At 41.6% G+C, this 21,179-nt stretch overlaps 1 pseudogene; it reads right to left on the reverse strand.

Annotated features, from left to right (window-relative positions):
• Positions 1 to 720: 720 nt before the first annotated feature.
• The window catches only part of LOC123814352, an 86,218-nt pseudogene continuing 65,759 nt past the window's right edge, over positions 721 to 21,179 (reverse strand).

Raw genomic sequence — 21,179 nt, forward strand, 5'->3', positions numbered from 1 at the left:
GCCTCAGGGTGGAAAGGGCAAGAGCAGGGCCCACAAGGAGGAGTGAGGTCTAACACCTACTTGAGCTGGGAAGACTTTCCAGGGAAGCTGAAATCTAAAAACAAGGAGCAGCATGGGCAGGGCCAAGGTATTGGGAGAAGAGAAATTGAGAGAAGATTCTAGGAGACAGGGAAAGCATAGGTATAGGCCTGAATTGAAGACAGGACAGGCAGTGGTTTGTATCATTCACTTAAATGGTTTTAACTTTGCTTAAGGACAACAGGGAGCAGAGGAGAAAAGTTATTCAGTTTGCATTTTTGAAAGCTCCCTTTGCTATAGATTGGATTGGAGAGCATCCAGACAGGAATCCAGGTGAGAAATGGCAGTGACTGGAACTAGGGGTATATCGGTATGACTTCAGTTGGGCTCCCCCAGGAGCAGACCATGAGAGATAGTGCAGGACAGATGTCGAAGTTATCCCACCCAAAGAATGAAGAAGCTGGCACTGGTATAGGGCTGCTCCTGCATTGGGGGGGTTAGCTTCCCAGCATTCTGGGCTTCTCTCCACCCCACCTCCAAGAATGTTCCTGGCCAAAGAAAGCTCTCTGGCTGAGTCCCAGGCACTTGCAATACAAAGCCAGCCTGTGGGAACGATGTGTGCCAAGAAGGTACCTGTGGGGCTTCAACAGACTGCAAATAAGTCTTTACCCAGGAGTTTAGGGAGTGAAAGATTGAGGCCAATTAATGACTCCTGGGAGAAGCTGCTAAGTGTGGCTTCACAGCATCATGAAAGATAGACATCTGGGCAGACAGTTCCTCTTCTTCCTTAGAAAAACTTCCTGCAATCAAAGACCTGTGAGATCTGGCTACTATCTCTTGTGTTTCCATTTGAATTGGCTGCTTCCCACTGGGCCCACTGTGGGAGCTCAGTTCTTTGACCCTGTCTACATGTCTCAGTGCGTTTAAAGTATATTCACAGGAGCTTATGCCTTGTGAGATCATGGCAATCATACAAGTTCTCCATTTCTCTTAGATAAAGGACTCCCTTGGCACCTGTGTTAGCTTGCTCTTGTGGAACAGGGTGTTGAGTGTTCTGTCCCAGGGCCTTGACTCACTCCTATGGGGCAGCAGGTACAACTGAGGTCCCTTCTTTCCTCTCACACTGCCTTCTTCCTCCCTGTATCAGCAGTCCCCCAGACCAATGACCCCTAGCTAACCCTTGCTACCTTCAGAGCCAGGAGACTTATTGATTTCTATGGCTTCCATGTGGGTCTGCCAGTGAGCAATGGAAATGTCTAAACTTTGTTCATTCTCTGCAAGATCCACCAAGAAGAACTTGCCATGCATTTCCCTTTGGCTCAAAGAAGAATCTGGAAGTAGGCATTGGAGTAGGAAGAATTGGAGATGAAAATGTCTGCCCAGAGATTCTGCCAGCACTGCCTGTGTTGGTCATCTTGATGACATCATTAGCACAGTTAATCAGGTGCTCCTGCAGCCCCAGTCCCTGCACCTGCTACTTCCTGTACTCCAGCATGCACAGATTGGCCTTGCTGTTGAGCAGCTCAATCAACTTCCTGTTATAGATCTCAAGGAATGTCACATAGACTTCCAAGCCCAGGCTGTGGTAGTAGGGCTGATTCTTTAGGAGGAAGACATCCTGGGAGACCATCTCATAGATCCCTGTGGATGCATTCTGGGCTTTCCCAGAGAGGCCTCTGCACATAGTATGTGTCTTGTAACTTCTCATTTGGCCATATGCAAAACAAGTTGATTTTCTGCCTTGGAAAATTGTGTGTATTGGTGGGCTTGCTGTGAACCTAAGATCACAGGAGGCAAACACAAGGCCCGTGGGCCAAATTTGGCCCTCCACCTTTTTATATCTGGCCCAGCACCTTGTTTCTACCCAGCGGCAGTACTGAACTCTTGCTTAACTGTTAAGAAGTAGTTACATTTATACAGTCCTAAAATTACATTCGGCCCTTTGAAGGCAACTGTGAGGCTGATGTGGCCTCCGGTGAAAATGAGTTTGACACCCCTGCTATAGATGACTTAACTTGAAGATGTTTCATCAAATGCAAAGTCATAGAAGAATGCCTGGTTCTCCAGATACTTTGTTAAGTCTCCTTTTAACTTGATCTCATGAATGAAGAGGATATACTTGTTGGGAATAAAAACCACATCAACTTCTCTCTTGGGCAATTTTTGTTTATTCATTGGGCATTTTTTAACACAAATCCATATCCTGTGCTCTTTCATAGAATCAGTCACAGTAAATTATGTGTAGGAGGATTGAGAACTCCCTGATGCTAAGGGAAATTAGAAATAAAGCTTGAACCCCAGGATAAGAACAGTACGAATATAGGCAGGTGCCAACCAACAACCCCTAGTGCCCTTGCATGGTAGGATTGTGAGGTGCTGGTTGTATGAACTTCTCAAATGTTTTGTTTCCAGGAGGGAGGAATTTGCATTATTTATAGCAGGCCAGGCTACAGGCTCCTGAAAAAGCTTAACTGGCTATTCAGAACCCAGCTTTATTTCTGGTTCACTCCTAGCTGTGCCTCCTTCCCTCTCTTCTCCCTATAGTACATTTGCTGATATCATCTTGGTTCATTTCGCTCATTTGGGACTCAGCTGCTGTGTTGGTTGTGATGCCACCCCTTCTGCCTACCCCCAAGAGCTCTGAACAAGGTTGTTTCTTGATGATGATGTGGAACCAAAGCTGTCACCACACCCTGATGTCAATTTTATCTGAGCAACCTCTCTGAAATCTGCCTCTGCATTTCCGTGCTCCAGGTCCCATGCAGGGCTGAATATCAGTACACAGCACAAATAGAACCATTAGCCTGATATTGCAGAATATGTTGCTAAGTATTTACTAGCCTGAGCACTCAGGCCCCTATCACACCACCTAGGTCCCTCTCCTATAACCCCCAGATTGTCACAGTTTAACAACTGAAGGGTTAATGCTAAGCACAGAGGGGCATCACAGCCTTCCTGAAGCCCCTTCTGATTGGTTGATCTAATGACCTACTAATTATTGCTCTGGTGCCAGTAATAGTCAAATATCACCTTGACTCAAACAACTGCTTCTTATCTGTTCTCCTTCACTTTACTCTGTCCCTCATGCACCACAATTAATCCTTCACACAGCCAGCAAGTAGACAGCTTGCTAAACTCTGGTCTTAGCTACTCAGTGGCCTCCTATCATTCTCCTGCATCAAGTCCTAACTCCTTTGTTGATCTCAGGCTGCCTACTCCTTGTGATCTGATCCCAAACACCTTTTTAGCCTCATCTTCCCAAACTGCTGGTCTTCCCATATGTGACTGCTTCATTATGCCTCCCTGCCCTCTACTAAACTACTTTCTCCATCTGATATTTGCAGAGGGCCTATGATGCTGTGAATTGTAGAGAAGCTCGACCATGGTGGCACTTGAACCTGGCCCAACAAGCTCCCAGAGAGAAGGTTCCTGGAGGTTGAAAAGGAGGTATGGGGCCCTGAAGCATGTCATGCCATGCTAGGATTCCAAATTCTGGAATCAGCCTCCAGCACACCTCTTATTTAATGAGTGTTTTCCACATGTTGGCACACACTGACCTTTCCATGCTTGATCTTATTTAGCCCTCACCTTCATCTGCAGAATGAGGCTGTACAGAAACTACTGCTCAGAGAGAGAGTCACACAGCCTGTGAGCAGCACAGTTGAAATCTCAGTTCAGGCTCCCAAGCACTGTTCACCACCACATGACCTTGTCTCCTGTTTTGGCAAGACTGACAGCTCCACACCAATCATTAGAAGATGGAAAGTTCTATTTGACAGTTGCCAGATTGGGAGGGCAGTTGGGAGACTAGGAGAAAAATGTGACAGGATTAAGAAGTACATATTGGCCATTATAAAAATAGTCATGGGGATGTAAAGTACAGCATAGGAAATATAATCAGTAATGTTGTGATAACTACGTATGTTGTTAGGTGAGTACTAGATTTATCAGGGTGATTACTTCATAAGTTATATAAATGTCCAAACACTGGGTTGTACATCTGAAACTAACATAAGTATATTGTATGTCAACTATAATAGAAAAATAAATTATTTTTAAACATAAGTAAAAGAAGATGGAAGGCTCTTGGAGGACTGGAATAAATGGTCTGGCTTCCCCACAAACCTGCAGGGGTAGCAGGTTGGTTCGTCTTTGGAGCCACTATCAACTGGAAGAAGGCTGAAGCTATATGCAGGTAAATACAGTAATCCCTCTATTCCCCCCTGCAAGAGCAGCAGCAGTAGCAGCAGGAATGCAAATTGATTGCCAGAAGCTGTTTAAGGGCCTGTGATTGAAAAGATGATCTGAGATAAGCTGCTCCAGTGAAATAAAGGCCAATAGCTGCCTGCTTCCCTGTCAACGTGAAGCTTTTCCCAGCAACAGCTCTGAGCTTGTCAGCACCACTCTACCCCACCCACAGGAGGTGGGGAGCCCTCTTCACACTTTGAGAGGAGTAAACGATGTTGGGGACTAAGCCTGAGGGTGTTGGAAAGTGCAACAGCTGAGGCTGAATATGTCACTTTCCTGTTCTCTGTGGACAGGATCTCCACTGTGAATAAGAATTTCATGGAAATCTCTGGATTAGAAGGAAGGAGGGACTGGGGGATAATCGACCTACCCCAAGCTAAAGCATGTGAATGTGCTAGCTTCATGTGGAGTATTTTACACAGAATCAGTATTTTTCTTCTGAAATGCCCATCCATCCAACCATCCACTCATTTACTTATTCATTCATTCAACAAATGCAAAATACATAAGAGCTTGGGCTTTGGCATTTGGCAGATGGGGTCAGTGGGTTTGGCCACTTATCAGGTATGACCTCAGGCAATTCACCTCACTTTTCTGAGCCTCTGGATACTAATACCTAGCTCACAATACTGAAGAATATTGAGATAAAGCCCACTAGCGACTGAACCCAGTGCCTGCCACACACAAGTGAGCTGTTATTACTACAGTGCTCTGGAGAGTGATAGAGCTACAGGTGTTTCAAAACAAAATCATAGAACTCCTTAAGAAACTCACAGTCTAGGGCAAAAATAACTATGCCATGAAAGAGAGGGTATTAGTGTTATAAGAAGCACAGAAAAACAAACATAGCAAGAGATTTCTTTCCATTGAAAGAAGGAGGAAGACTCAAGGGGTTTAGAAGTGACATTTGAACAAAACCTCAAGGGATGGATAAGGAGAAAGGGTCTTCTTGGAAGCAAGTGATGGTGCAAAGAAAAGCATATTAGAAATTTGCTATGCAAAGTATGGTTCATGGAGGGCCACCCCTGTCCCCACCATGGAAGCTTGTTTGAAATGTAGACTTTCAGGCCCACTGAAGACCCACTGGGTCAGAATCTGTATTTGAACAACCAAAAGATTCATGGGCAGAAAATAAAGTTTGAGGAGCTCAGGGACAAATAATTTCTGATTTCTCTGTGACCTGCTGTTCTAAGGAAAGTGAAAAGAAAGCAAATCTCCCTGCATGTTTAGACTGATGGGAGGGACATATAAATGAGTCCACACTGGGCCCTTGCCTGGGGCATGTGTTCCAGAGCCAGGGGTCCCCAATGTGTGGGGAGCAGAGCTCCAGAGGAACCTGGAGGTTTGTGGTTCAGGGCAGAATGTTCTTTGAAGCTACATATGAACCTGTTGGCTCAGGTGATGGGGGTAGCCCTGTCAATTCAACCCCTCACTTTCATTCCACAAGCATTGATTGGGCATTTTTATGTGCCTTGACAAGTTCTGCCCTAATGATGCTGTTAGCCTCAGGCAAGTGACTTTCCCTCTTGGCCCTCAGTTTCTCCATTCCTCAAATCCAGGTCAGTATGCCTGATACCTAAAGTCACCTTCACTGCAGACATTTCTGTGCCTGTTACCTTCCTTTCCCAGTGTTTGCTTCTTTCCTCCATGCACCGCTCCCCCTTCTGCATACTGATTTCCATCCTAACAGCATGGAAAATCTCTATACCTCTCTTAGACAGGGTTCCCAGAAGCAGACTGGTGAATTAAGGATTTACATGAAGGTGACTTTACTAGGAAGTGGAACATGGGACTGGGAACCAAGCAGCTCCATCCTGTAGGAGATGGTAGAGATGGTAAGGATCACACCAGGGTGAGGGGTGTGTGGGCCATGAATTCCACAGCTCTTCCAGCTCGAAGCTGGCCAGACCAAGCCTAGCTCTAGCAGCCTGAGCACAGCAGCTCCCTGAGGGCTGAGATGTGGAGCTGGTGCCACAACAACTATAAGAAGCTGGGGTATGGGTGAGCTGAAAGCATTTACCACACTCTCTAAATCACTGTGGACCAGGCTGAACTGAGGTTCTTAAGCAACGATGATGATGATGATGGACTAAACCCTCTCCTTTATGGAGCACTCACAATGGTCCAAGAGCTGCCCTACACACTGAATGCACAGCTTCTCATTTAAACTGTGGGGCAGTGCTCTGAGGGCTGCTCAACTTTCCTAATTTTTGCCCCACCAGCCAGCTGGCCCAGGAAAAACCACTATTTCTTTTAAACAAAATGGTCAACACATATTAAGACTGCAGAAGCTTACTAGGAAACAGAATGGAGAAAAGTCTTCAGGCAAGCCAGAGCACTGGAGAAATCATCATTCTACTCCTCCTTCCCTATAGGCCTCCATTCACTGCCAGGGGCCTGATAATTACCTGGAAGACAGGATGGCTTGACTTCCCACTTGGACTCAGAGTTTAGTGGGCCTGGAAAAGTCTATGTAGTACAGTAGATACCCAAAATCACATAGACAGAATCTTATGGTGATTTAAGGCACTTTGCAAGGGTATTTTGGACTAATGGTTTCCAGCTGACTTTAATACTTAACCCTGTGTTAAAATTCATACTTTAGGCCCTGGCTTTGGGTATAACCCTACAAAGCAAAAGGTCACCGGTTTCATTCTACATCAGGGCAGAAGCCTGGGTTGAGGGCCAGTCCTTGGATGAGGTGCATGAGAGAGACAACCAATTAATGTTTTACTCTCACATAGATGTTTCTCTCCCTCTCTCTAAAAATAAATAAAAGAAAATATTTAAAATCTGTCCTCAGCACAGTCAGTATTTCATCACACAGATAAGAGAGCAGAGGCACAGGGAGGAGATATAACCTGCGTAGGGTTACACAATGAGTCAGAGAATGGTAGGTACTAAGGCTCTGTTCCTGACTGAAGGGCTACCTACCCTGTGCTTGGAACTCAGTGTTTTTTTGGAAACTGAGGGGTTTGTCACTCATCACTCTGGACAGAACTCTGAGCAGCCCTCATCTCTGCCTTTCTTGGCTGCATGGAGAGAAGATACCCCTTGTCTACCTTCCCCCAGTCTCCTGGGCTCCCTACTGGGAGCAATAGCTTGACAAAACCTCTGAAAGATGCATAAGACTCTGCCAACTCAGTGTTTAATGCATGCAAAGCCTTTTCCAAAGAAGTCACTTAAAAAGATTAGAGAGGACAGAATTCCCCCTCCTGCCTCCAGCTAGAAAGTCTTTGCAGCTGGTATGCAGCTAAGCTAAGGAAGGAGAGTTTTGAGCAGTCTGAAAATAAAGCGAGGCTTTATTTGACAAATTACTCAGAATACCACCTGCAAGGGCTTAGTTTATTCATTCATTCACCAACCATTTGCTGTGAATCAAATCTACCAAGTGCAACCCCTGTTCCCAGCCCTGGGAATGGACTGGGAACATAGTATGGCCCTGCTGGAGCTTTACCTTCTAGGAGAAAGTTTCTGCTCTGTCAGAAATCCCTACCTGCTCATATGCTTCCCTGGGGGGTGAGAGTGGAAGTGGATTTTCTTCCCTGCTCTGGGAGAATAGCTCAGATGCCTCCTGACCCTGCAGCACTTTGAGGAAGCATACAAGGTTCATCAGGCCATGCAGAAGGGGCCATCCTGATTTCCTTTATTTTTCTCTTTAGTTTCTGCTCCCTACTCTTTCTGCACCCCTTCTTCCTATCTGAATAGAAGAAGAGGGGCCCTGGCCAGTGTGGCTCAGTGTATTGAGAGCCAGACTGCAAACCAAAGGGTCATTGGTTTGGTTCACAATCAGGGTACATGCCTGGATTGAAGGCCAGGCATGTGAGAGGCAACCACACACTGAAGTTTCTCTCCCTTTCTTTCTCCCTCCCTTCCCCTCTCTAAAAATAAATAAATACAATCTTTAAAAAAAAGCAGCAGCATAAGGGCAGAGAGGAGAGGAATAGAATGTCAGTGAGTGCAGAAAAGATGGAAGAAAGGGAAAAAAGTTGAGGGTGAGAGAGGACAGGCACAAGGAAAGGCTCAGGATGACAGCACTGTGGGCAGCTTAGTGATGAAGGGTGGGCTGAACATGGAGGCTCAGAGGACCTGAACCCTCTCCAGTCTGTCAGAGTTCTTCAGGCTCTGAAAGAACCAGGAAAGAAAGAGAGGACTGATGGAAAGCAGGAGGTTGAGGAGGAACACAACCTAACCTTGCAGCAATATTTCCCAAAGTCACCAGTCTGCTTAGATTTTTAAAAGATGCAAAACAATAAACAGTTCTCTCCCTACTTTACAGTGCCTTAATACAGGGGTTAGCAAGCTCCAGCTTGGGGGACAAATCTCACCTGCTGACTGATTTTATAAATCTAGTTTTATTGAAACATAGCCAAGCTCATCTGTGTATCATATATGGCAGCTTTCATGCTGCAATGGCAGAGTTGATTTGTCATAACAGAGACTGTGTGGTCTGCAAAGCCTAAAAAATTTATAAGCTGGCTCCTTACAGAAAAGTTTGCCAACCCCTGGGTGTTATTTCTAGGCTACCAGAGTTCTCACATTGCTTTCTCACAGCACTTTCTATAAATTTACTCATCATGTATTTATTAAAGCCTATTGTATTAGAATGTTCTCTTTTACTTGCAAGTGAAAAAAAATGGCTCTGGTGTGCTTAAGAAAGGGGGGGAGGATTACTGTCTACTGTGACTGAAAAGCCCAGGGATTTGAACATGTCAAGCATAGCTGAGCCCAGAAGCTCAAACAACGGCATCATGTCATGCTGGTTAGAGCAGCTTGCTTCTGACCAGCAGAACATGGCAAATGTGATACAATGTCAAGAGATAGTATCCTGTCTGACTAGTGAACTGTCTCTCTTGCATTCTTCACTTGCACACTGATGATGTAAGCTGCCATGTTTGGAGAGAATATTTCTTTCTTCACCTGTCAAGAAACTGAGGGAAGCCTTTGGCCAACATTCAGCAAGGAACTGAGATTCTCAATCAAATAGCTCTCCAAGGAACTTAATTCTGCCAACAACCACATGAGCTTGGAACCATGTCCTTGCCTAGTCAAACTCTCAGTTAAGACCCAGCTTTGACAGACATCTTGAGTGCAGCCTTGTAAAAGCCTCTGAAGCAAAGGACCCAGGTAAACTGCGTCGATTCCTCACCCACTGAAACTTTGAGATAATATCCTTGTGTCATTTTAAGCCATCAAGTTTGTGGTAATTTGTTAGTTTACCTTGTAGGGACTGTAGTTTTTACCTTGGTGTATTGCTACCACAAACTAAATTGAGGTTCTCTACAAAAGAAGAGAAGGCATATTGGTGGGAAAGTAGCAATTGTCTCACAGAAGCCATTGAAGTATTCCCAGGAGGAGAAGCTGGCATCTGGAATAAAGGGTAATGATTGGATTCCTAGTTCCTTATTTCTTTTAGAACTGACTTCCTTTCATTTAGTAACAATCATTTATTAGCAGTTTGCAAGGTTCTGTTAGCCCTCTCCTATGTAACTGGTTCCCAAGCAGAGTTCCTGAACAGAAGCTCAAATCTAAAACAAGCATAGCAGGCAAACAGACTGGACACGAAAGCCCCTGGCTACTTCAAAATCACACAGTTCCATTCTTTCCACCCTATTTACCTTGTTTCTTAAAGGATCTGGTGGCAAAGTGAAATTTATTTTCAGGAGAGAGTAGAATGTCTGTGATTTCAGATGCAGAAATAAAACTTACCCTTTAAGTGTCTGCAGAAATGAAAAGAAACCCAGGTCCCTTTGCAAACATTTTAAACATAAGCAGTACAGACTTGGGGGCTAGACATGAACTTTAAACTTAAAACTCCAGGTAGTCCAATGATTCTATCTTTACTTGAAGAGTTTGGAAAACACATAATTTTAATTATTGCAATTGAATTTATGACCATTGTAGTTATAGCAACAGACATTTCAGCTTCTGAGTGGCAGGTCCATGAGACTATTACATGAGTGAACTTCACAGTAAAGAATGCAGGAACACCAAGGCTGTGTGTGTGTATACACACACACACACACACACACACACATTTATACACATATATACACATATTTATTTATACGTACACATGTATATATATCTATATATGTGTGAGTATGTATGCACAAAGAAAAGGGAGATGTCAGGCAGGAGGAGAAAAATGAAGACTGGAAAGGCTTTTTCAGAGATGAACATGAATCTTTTTGTGAAAAAGAAGGAGCTTTGTTTTACAGGCTCACTGCTACCAGCTCAGGCATGTGGGAAGAAACTCATCAGAAAAATATGGATACAGCACTCTTGGGCCTGCCAAGCTGAGAATTAGGAAATAACAGAAAACACATGGATTGTGGAGGAAAGAGATGCCTTCAGAGGAATCCTTGGATCCAGGGAAGACTAAAATGAAGGCATTGGTCACTGCTGGGTGCTCCCAACCCTGCAGCAGGTTTTCCCCATGATTTCCCTGATTCTGAGTCAGTTCCTGCTACTGTGGTGAGCCTCTTCCTTGGGAGGAAAGGAATTCAAGAATTCAAATCTCCAAACTTTCGGAAATCATGCTCCCTGCCATTTGAGCCTGGTCTCCAAACTACCATGATATTGGAATTTCAGTGTTATTAGCATGAACAGAACAGTCTTTAGACTAAAGCAACAGAGTCTTGCCCCAGCCCCTGCTTTAAAGGGCCCCTCTAACCTTCCTCTGCCTCCCCATAGAGTCCATGAGACCAATGGGATGTGTCCTTCGGGGCCCTATGCTCTCTCTTTTTAGACTTTACTCTGGATACCTTGGGTTCCATAATTCCCTGCCCAAGTGGCCATGATTCTGTTTCCAGGATGTGAGTGCTTCCCTTATTTCTCAGGAGACCAAGTTGTCCCATCAGCATGCACACCCTATACCTGACAGTTGACTATGGGGCAGCTGTTTGCAGGGAGGTGGGAATGCAGCATGGAATTCAGGCTGGAGTGTCCATGAGCAAACATAAGAGTGAGTGAGAGTCTTCACGATGCAGAGTAGGGCAGGGTGGAATGGGAGACAAGTGGGCAAGGGCCAGTGGCTGGCTTTCCCCCAATTCCACATTTTGGCATGGAATGCCAAGGATCCTAAGAAATCTAAATTTAGTCCTGGTACTGCAGGGCATTGGGAAGGTATATTCGTCAAGATTAGAGAATAGAATGTATTTCACATACAATTTTGCTGGTGAAATATATCATTTTATAATACTTAGACATTTTATAATACTATATCAATATATAATACTATATACATTTTATAATACAGTGTATGTGAGCCTCCTCCATGCTCTTGCTCCAGGTTCTGCAAGGCTGGGGTGTCATGCACATGGAAGTTGTGGTGATGCTTTGCTCAGCTCCCATCACTCTGGCAGGAAAAGGAAGGGAAGCTGAAGGTTTCCAACTCTTTCCCATTGTGAAGCCAAACACTAAAGAATATTTCCACAAAATATAAAAAAAAAAAAAAACAACCCACTGAGCTCTTTGCTGAAATGTAATAGGGCAAGTTCTTCACAGCGATACCCTACTACACAAGATACATAATGGCTGCACAGAATCATTCTCTTGCTTCTGACACGCATCCTCTCATCTACTGTCTTCAGTCAGTAGACTGAAGGGCCGAGACTCTTGCAAAGGAGCCCTCCCACCTATCCCCTGACCCTTGTGCCTGAGCTGGCCCATGCAGTTGAAGCAAAAAGCAGTCTCCTGTCTTAGCTTCAGGCCCTAACAAGAAGAATCAATAGAAATTTGGCTCCTGTCCAGCCTCACACTACCCTGATGAAAGCCAGTCTTATTTGCCATCCACCAGAAGAAGCAGGGTGCTGGAGCCCTCAGACAGAAGGAAGTCCAAATCCACTTCCTGAATCATCCCTGCCTGGCCTGATTTGTAGCTTCCAGGATCTTCTCAAGCCTCAGGTGTCCCAGCCGAGCTGTATCCCCAAGCTGAGGGGTAACTAAACCCTGTGCATGTATTTAGCTGTCAGTGGGCATAGCCATGACCCCGCCAAGATTGAGTCCTATCCCGGTCCAGTAAATTTATGGGATTGGCCACTGGAAGTCTACTTGTAGGTGGGCTGAGAGTGTCTCTGGGAAAGAATCTACTCTAAAAGACAATGGAACTAGAAGCCTTGAGCTTGGTTCTGTTGTAGAGCTTTAATTGTCAATAAAGGTGCATAGACCATGAGCCTGTTCTTAGGTTTTATATTCCATGCTGGTGCCCTATGGACTTATGTGAGTACTAGAGTCAAAGGGAGAAGGGGGTTAAGACTGGGTAATGGGGGGTGAAAGCAGAAACAAGGTTTTAGTAAAAGTCTGTGAAGACTTTCTGAGAGAGAATCATTTCTAAGCCTTCTTTCTCATACCCACCACCTCAGGAAGTTACAAATTAATAATAACACTTATTATTCTTACTTTTGTTGGCACTGAGCTAAAAATTTAGTTCCATTTTCTCATTTAACTTTTACTACAACCTTAGAAAGAGTACTTTTTTTAATCAACCACATTTTATGCAGGAAAAAACCAAGGCATAAAGAATGTTTTGTAACCTCAATGGTGAAAAGTTCAAACCAGGGTTTAAACTTGGGCAGTCTGACAATAGCTTCTGGCTCTTAACAACTGAGTTGGTTCTAAAATGTGATCATACCAGTCTGCAGTAGAGTGGGGTTATAATGCATTAAAATATCAGGACATGATTGAATTCCTATCTTCCTTTACTTCCAAAATACAAACTATATGAGACTTAGGTACAAACAAACAGTGGGGATAATTAAAGGGAGCTGAGCTTACCAGTTGTTCTAGTTTGAAGTTGAACCAGTTTTAGTGGGTTGAAGAGTGTTCCCACCCCTCAAAAATTTTGTCCACCTAAAATATCAAAATGTGATCATATTTGGAAATAGGGTCTTTGTAGATATAATTAGTTAGCATGAGGTCATGCTGGATTAAGGTAGGCCCAAAACACAATAACAGGTGTTCTTGTAAGCAGAGAAGAGACACTCAAAGGTACACAGAGAAGAGAAGCCCACATGAAGGCAGAGGCAGAGATTACAGTGATGTGTCTGCAAGCCAAGAAATGTCAAGAATTGCCTACCACCCCAGGAACTAGGAGAACACAAGGGAGCAAGGAAAGATTTTTCCCTAGGACTCTCAGAGGGAGTGTGGCCTTATTGACACCTTGATTTCAGAATTTGACATCTAGACCCAGGAGTGAAAAAATTTCTGTTTTTTTAAACCATTAGTTAGTGAAAAGTTTTTAATTTTTTACAAAAGATTTTATTTAGAGAGGGAAGATGGTGGAGGAGTAAATTGAAGTCACACTGACCTCCTTCCAGGGCCAATCTGGAATTACAACTCAATCGTGGAGAAACCGCCTGGAACAAACAACTGAGCAATAGCCAGAGAGAAGCCATATAACCTCAGACAGACAGAAGAACCAGTTTTGGCACAATTTATTTGGTAAGGAGTGCGGTAGATACTGTCGAGAGCTGGTGGGGCGCCCACAGGCAGCAGTGCTAGTGGGATAATTAAGTAGCCAGTTGGATCCCCCTGAGAAGAATGGGGTATAAACCCTAAGCTAGGATTCTCAGCCTAGATCACCAGAGCCCTAAAATTGCACAGATAATCATCATAGAAAAGTGGCAGGGATGCAGAGACAAATGGCTGGAGACACAAGAGCCATTTCAAAAGCCAACACACAAATTTTCATTTGCAGCCACTTACCCTGGGTTCAGGCAAAGGCAGAGGCAGAGTGGGCTGGTGGTGCCTGAGGAGACTAATGACTGAAGCTTGGGGGAGAGAACTGAGAGAGTAGATTCTGGGATCCTAGTGCTGAGTCATACCCCAGATGGCATCAGCCAACATGCTCAGGCATACCATTCCCCTCCAAGTGGCAGTAGCATGAGGGGAAATGATAGCCCTAACCCCAAGAGGGTATCTGCACTGGCCCTATGGTGCTTAAGCCTGACTGCTGAGTGCAGAGTGACCAGATTAACAATTGAAGAAGACAGCCAGTGGCTGCAGATCACTGGAAGTATCAAAGAGGCTGCCTAAGGTCAGATGGGGTCAACATCTGACATCACCAGAGGGAGAAACAGAAAGAAAAAAATAGTGGTAAATACAAGAGGCTACTGTGACAAAAGCCACTGTGGACTTCATGATTTGCATTATTTTCTTTCCTGCAGAGCTTTATAAACATTCCTTTCTTGTCCAGCGAGTCTGTATATAATAAGTCACTAGATTTTATACTATAGTGTATTTCAATTCACATATTTTGCCCATCCCTTCTCTTAACCCATTTTACCTTCCTTTTTCCTTGCAGTATTTTTATTTCAAATTTGGTTTTCTCTATACCTACAACTTGTTTCCATTCCACACTCTTACTATTTCTCCCCTGTCCAGAAACTCAAAACAAAATCCCCTGTCAAGGGTCATTCCACATCCTTTTGCCCAGCTCTTAAAATACCTGCATTCTCTCTATACCTTTAACAAACTTTGCTAGTTGTTTATGGATAGGGTAGTTGTTGTTGCAAGCTTTTTCATGATTATCTTTAGAGCTTCACTAATTCTGTATCTCAAATAACAAATTTTACTAGACCCCTCTGCTACACTTTTTTTTTCAACTCAAATATTAATTCTGCTGTCTTAACCTGTTTTTTTCCTTTTTCTTTTTTGTTTTTCTTCTATTTCTCTTTCATCCTGCCATTTTATTTTTCTTTATTCCCTTTTTTCTTCTCTTTCTTTTACATACAAAATTTTAATTTTTCCCTCACTTAGTCTGTTTTTTTGTCCCTCACTCATAGTATTCCCTCTCCTTCTATCATTATAAAATCACTTCCCATTCCTCTAAACATCACTTGGAATTTTCTTTATTTTTAAGTATTTTTTATTGATTATGCTATTACAGTTTTCCCAATTTTTGCCCCTTTATGCCACCTTCATCCTGCCCCCCCAAACCTCCAGCATCCCCCCTTTAGTTCATGTCTATGGGTTGTACATATAAGTTCTTTGAGTCTTCTGTTTCCAATACCATTTTTATCTCCCCCCATCTATTTTATGCCTACTAATTATGCTTCTTCTTCCCTGTACATTTCCCCCACTATTCCTCCCTTCCTCCTCCCCACTGAGCTCCCTCTGTGTAATGTCTATTTTTCTGATTCTGTTTCTGTTCTGGTTGTTTGCTTAGTTTTTGTTTTCATTGATTTTCATTTCTTTTAGGTTCATTTGTTGATATTTGTTTGTTGTTATTTTATTGTTCATATTTTTTATCTTCTTTTTCTTAGATAAGTCCCTTTAATGTTTCATACAATAAGGGCTTGGTGATGATGAACTCCTTTAACGTGACCTTATCTAGGAAGCACTTTATCTGCCCTTTCATTCTAAATGAAAGCTTTGCTGGATAGAGCAATCTTGGATGTAGGTCCTTGCCTTTCATGACTTCAAATACTTCTTCCCAGCTCCTTCTTGCCTGTAAGGTTTCTTTTGAGAAATCAGCTGATAGCCTTATGGGAACTCCTTTGTAGGTAACTGTCTCCTTATCTCTTGCTGCTTTTAGGATTTTCTCTTTGTCTTTAGTCTTGGGGTAACTTAATGATGATGTGCCTTGGTGCGTTCCTCTTCAGGTCTAACTTCTTTGAAACTCTCTGGGCTTCCTGGCCTTCCTGGAAGTCTATTTCCTTTGCCAGACTGGGGAAGTTTTCCTTTATTATTTGTTGAAATAAGTCTTCAATTTCTTGCTGTTGTTCTTCCTCTTCTGGCACCCCTATAGGATTTTTTTGTTTCTTTTTTCCTCTTATTCCCATACCATCTATATTAACTTTAGCTTGTTTGTCATTGATAGTACTCTGGTGGATCTTTCTCTCCAATTTGGCTCTTGTATTTTTTATTAATTATTTAATAGTTTTCCTTCCTTTCTCTTTCTCTCTCTCACTTTATTTTACATGATTTTAATCTGTTCAAATCTAATATTATATGCTTCCCTTCTCATACTTCATTCCACACTCTTTATTCCCTTTCTTTATTCCTGATGTATACTTTACCTTCTCTCCTTCCATTGCTCCAACTCCCAACTCTTATTAGTGCTCCTCCCTCCACCTTTTCAAAATCATTTATCTTTCAGTAGGTCATCTCAAAGCTGCTTTCCTTTCTTATAATAGTCTTAATCTTATTATACCCTTATTAATACTGGTTCATTTGCTATTGAGAGTTGGATTTGGGGGGGTTATATTTGCAGGTGTGGGTTTGTTTCTTGAGCACTGTGGTTTTGTTCAGGCAGCACCTGCACAATAGCACAGAAAACATGGTGGACAAAGTGACTGTCAGTCAACCAGGGGCAGGGAAGGACCCATGAAGGAATGACCCAACAATAATCAAAACCCAATTACAACCAGAAAACCAACATAAAAGGCATAGAGGACATCCCAAGAACATCAAGTTCAGGTGATCAAGGAGACTGCACCACTGAGTCTCACAGGTCTTCTGTCATAGAAGATTGCAACACAAACCCAGGAAATCAAAACAGACCAATTTAAGAAACAGAAGCAAACAAAAAAAATCTCACAAACAATGGGAAAACAAAGAAACAACCCCCAATCAAAATGAAAAGGGGGAATCCTCAGAAAGAATGTTAAATGAAATGAATGCAAGTCAACTATCCGATATTGAGTTCAAAACAATGGTTCTAAGGAAGCTTAATGAACTCAGTGTGAACTACCAAAAACTACAGGGAAATTATGAGGAACTTACTACAAACTATATCAGCATAAAAAAGGACATAGAAACAATCAACAAGGTGCAAGAAGAAATGAAGAATACCTTTTCTGAATTAAGAAACACAGTAGAAGGAATCAAAAGCAAGCTCAGCGAAGCACAGGATCAAATCAGGGGGCAGGAGAACAAAGTAGGAACAAACTCTCAGAAAGAGCAAGGAAAGGGGAAAAGATTGAAAAAGAACAAAGAGGGGTTAAGGGAAATGCAGGACAACATGAAATGAAATAATATCCTTATAATAGAGATGTCAGCAGAAGAGAAAAAGCAAGGAATAGAAAACCTGTTAGAAAAAGTAATGATGGAAGAGTTCCCTGATTTGATGAGAGAAAAAGCTACAAAAGTCCAAGAAGTGCAGAGGGTCCCAATCAAGAAGAACAAAAAGAAGCCCACTTCAAGACACATCATAAGTAAAATGGCAAAATTCCAAGATAAAGAGAGAACCTTAAAGGCAGCAAGGGAGAAACAGAAGGTAACATACAAGGGAGCCCTGATAATGCTAGCAACTGACTTCTCAACAGAAACATTACAAGCCAGAAAGGAAAGGAAAGAAATATAACAAGTAGTGAAAAACAAAAGCCTGCAACCTAGACTACTCTATACAGCAATGCTCTCAATTAAAATGGAAGGCCAAAATAAGGAGCTTCTCAGACAAAGAAGTCTAAAAGAATACATTTCCACCAAACCATAACAGCAAAATATGCTAAAGGGACTGCTTTAAGAAGAGGAAGAAAAACAGTGCAAGAGAAAGGAATAAAGGTACAAAGGGAGAAAAATGGCAATGGATAAGTACCTATCAGTAATAACCTTAAATGTAAATTGATTAAATGCACCAATAAAAAGACATATGGTAGCTGAATGGATAATGAAACATGAGCTGCATGTATGCTTCCTAAAAAAAGGCATACCTCAGTACCAAAGACATACAGAGACTAAAAGTGAAGGGTTGGAAAAAAATATTCCAAGCAAATGGACAGGGGAAAAAAAAGCCAGGGTAGCAATACTTACATTGAAAAAAAGACTTCAAAAGAAAGGCCATAAAAAAGAGACTCAGAAATACACTTAATAATACTCAAGGGAAGAATCCATCAAGAAGACATAAATCTTATAAACACATGTTCACAAAACATAGGAGCACCCAAATATATAAGGAAAATCTTGGAGGACTACAGGAAAGATACAGATATCAACACACTTATCCTGTGGTATTTTAACACCCCACTGTCAAAAATGGATAGATCTTCAAAAAGAAAAAAAAGAAAAACAAGCATATGGTGGCATTGAACAATGCCCTAGATCAAAGGGACTTAACTGATATATATAGAACCTTTCATTGCAAAGAAGCAAAATACACATTTTTTTGAAATGCACATGGAACAATTTCAAAGATAGGCCACATGACAGGTCACAAAACAAGCCTCAACAAATTCTAGAAAATTGAAATCATATCAAGCAATTTCTCAGACCAGAAAGCCTTGAAGCTAGAAAACAACCTTAAGGAAAAAACTCAAAAACACTCAAACTCATGGAGATTGAGTTTGAACAGCATTCTATTAAACAATGAATTGATAAAGAATATGATTAAGGAAAAAATCAAAAAGTTCCTGGAAACAAATGAAAATGAACTCACAACAGTCCAAAATTTATGGGACACAGCAAAGGCAGTACTGTGAGGGAACTTCATAGCAATACAGGGCTACTAAAAAAGATGGAAACATTTAAAATAAACAACCTAATCCTATATCTACAAGTACTGGAAGAACAACAACAAAAAAAGCCAAGTGCAAGTAGAAGGAAGGAAATAGCAAGACCAGAGAAGAATTAAATGACATAGAGACTAAAAGAACAATTCTAAGGGTCAATAAATCCAGGAGCTGGTTCATTGAAAAGATAAACAAAATTGACAAGCCTTTAAGCAGATTCATTAAGAAAAAAAGACAGAGAACTCTAATAAACATAATCAAAAATGAAATAGGAGAGATTACAACTGATACCACAGAAATACAAAGCATTGTAAGAAATTACTGTGAACAATTATATGCCAAGAAATGTGAAAACCTAGGTGAAATGGACAAATTTCTAGAAAAATGTATTCTTCCAACACTTAATGAAGAAGAAGCAGAAAGCCTGAACAGACCAATAATAGCTGATGAAATTCATGCAGTGATGAAAAAATTCCCATCACACAAAAACCCTGGACTAGATGGTTTCACAGGAGAAATTTAAAAAATATTTAGGGAGCTCTAACCCCTATATTTCTCAGATTGTTCTAAAAATACAGAAAGAGGGAGCCTCCCAAACTCTTTTTATGAGGCTAGCATCATCTTAAACCACAAACTAGACAAAGAAAGAAAGCTACAGGCCAATATTGCTGATGAACATAGATGCTAAAATCCTCAACAAAGTACTGGCAAATTGCATCCAGCAATAACATCAAAAGTATAATACACCATGATGAAGTGGGATTTGTGCCAGGCTTGCAAGGATGGTACAACATTCATAAAACAATATACATAATACATCATATAAACAAAAGAGAGGAAAAAATAAAATGATCATATCAATAAGTGTGAAAAAAGCATTTGATAAGGTATACTACCCATGTTTGATAATAACACTCAGTGAACTGGGAGTAGAAGGAGCATACCTCTACATAATGAAGGCCATATATGAGAGTCCTACAGTCAACATCATACTAAATGGGCAAAATATAAAAGCTTTCCCACTAAGATCAAGAACAAGACAAGCATATCTACTTTCACCACTTTCAACATAGTATTGGACAGGCCATAGTATGTTCTAGCCACAGCAATCAGAAAAGAAAAAGAAATAAAAAGCATCCAAATGGGAAAGGAGGGACCAAAACTGTTATTGTTTGCAGATGCCATGATAGTGTACATAGAAAATCCTGTAGACTCCACCAAAAAACGACTCGACCTAATTAGTGAATTTGGCAAAACAGCAGGATACAAAGTCAGTATTTAGAAATCAAAGGCATTTTTGTACACCAACAATGAAATATCAGAAACAGAAATCAGGGAATAAATCCCATTTGATATAGCAACAGGAAAAATAAAATACCTAGGAATAAACCTAAAACCAAGGAGGTAAAAGACCTGTACTCAGAAAATGACACAACACTGAAGAAAGAAACTGAGGAAGACGCAAACAAATGCGAGCATATACCATGTTCATGGATTGTAAGAATTAACATCATCAAAATGTCCATACTACCCAAAGGAATTTATAGATTCAATGCAATACTTATTGAAGTACCAATGGCATATTTCACAGATAAAGAACAAACACTTCAAAAATTTCTATGAAACCATGAACAGCCTGGAATAGCTGGAACAATGTTGAGAAAGAAAATCAAACTAGGAGGGATCACAATACCTGATATAGACTGTATTACAAGGCCACTGTAATCAAAACAACATGGTATTGGCATAAGAACAAGCACAAGACCAATGGAAGAGAACAAAGAGCCCAGAAATAACCCCAAGTCTCTATGGTCAATTAATATTTGAAAAAGGTTCAGAAGCATAAAGTGGAGTAAAAATAGCCTCTTCAAAAAATGGTGTTGAGACATCTGGACAGCTACATGCAAAAAAATGAAACTTGATCACCAACTTACACCATACACAAAAACAAATTCAAGGTGGATAAAAGACTTAATTATAAGTCATGATACCATAAAAGTCCTAGAGGAATACACTGGCAGGAAAATGTCACATTCCACACAGCAATATTTTCACTGATATGTCCCCTAAAGCAAGGGACATAAAGGAAAGAATAAATAAATGGGACCTCATCAAATTAAAAAGTTTGTGTATGGCTAAAGAAAACAGCATTAAAATGAAAAGAGAAACAACTATATGGGAAAACATATTTGCCAATGATACCTCAGACAAGAGTTTGATCTACAAAATACAGAAAGAACTCATATGACTGCACTCTAAGAAGACAAGCAACCCAATTAAATAATGGGAAAAAGACTTGAACAGACACTTCTCCAAGAGAGACATACAAAGGGACCAGAGACATATGAAAAAGATGCTCAGCATCACTAGCCATCAGGAAGGTGCAAATTCAAGCCACAATGAGATGCCACTTCACACCATTGAGAATGGCCATCATAAACAAATCAACAAACAACAAGT

The sequence above is a fragment of the Phyllostomus hastatus genome, unplaced genomic scaffold (assembly GCF_019186645.2).
Source record: "Phyllostomus hastatus isolate PE091 unplaced genomic scaffold, TTU_PhHast_1.1 phas_contig_16, whole genome shotgun sequence".
Classification (NCBI taxonomy): domain Eukaryota; kingdom Metazoa; phylum Chordata; class Mammalia; order Chiroptera; family Phyllostomidae; genus Phyllostomus; species Phyllostomus hastatus.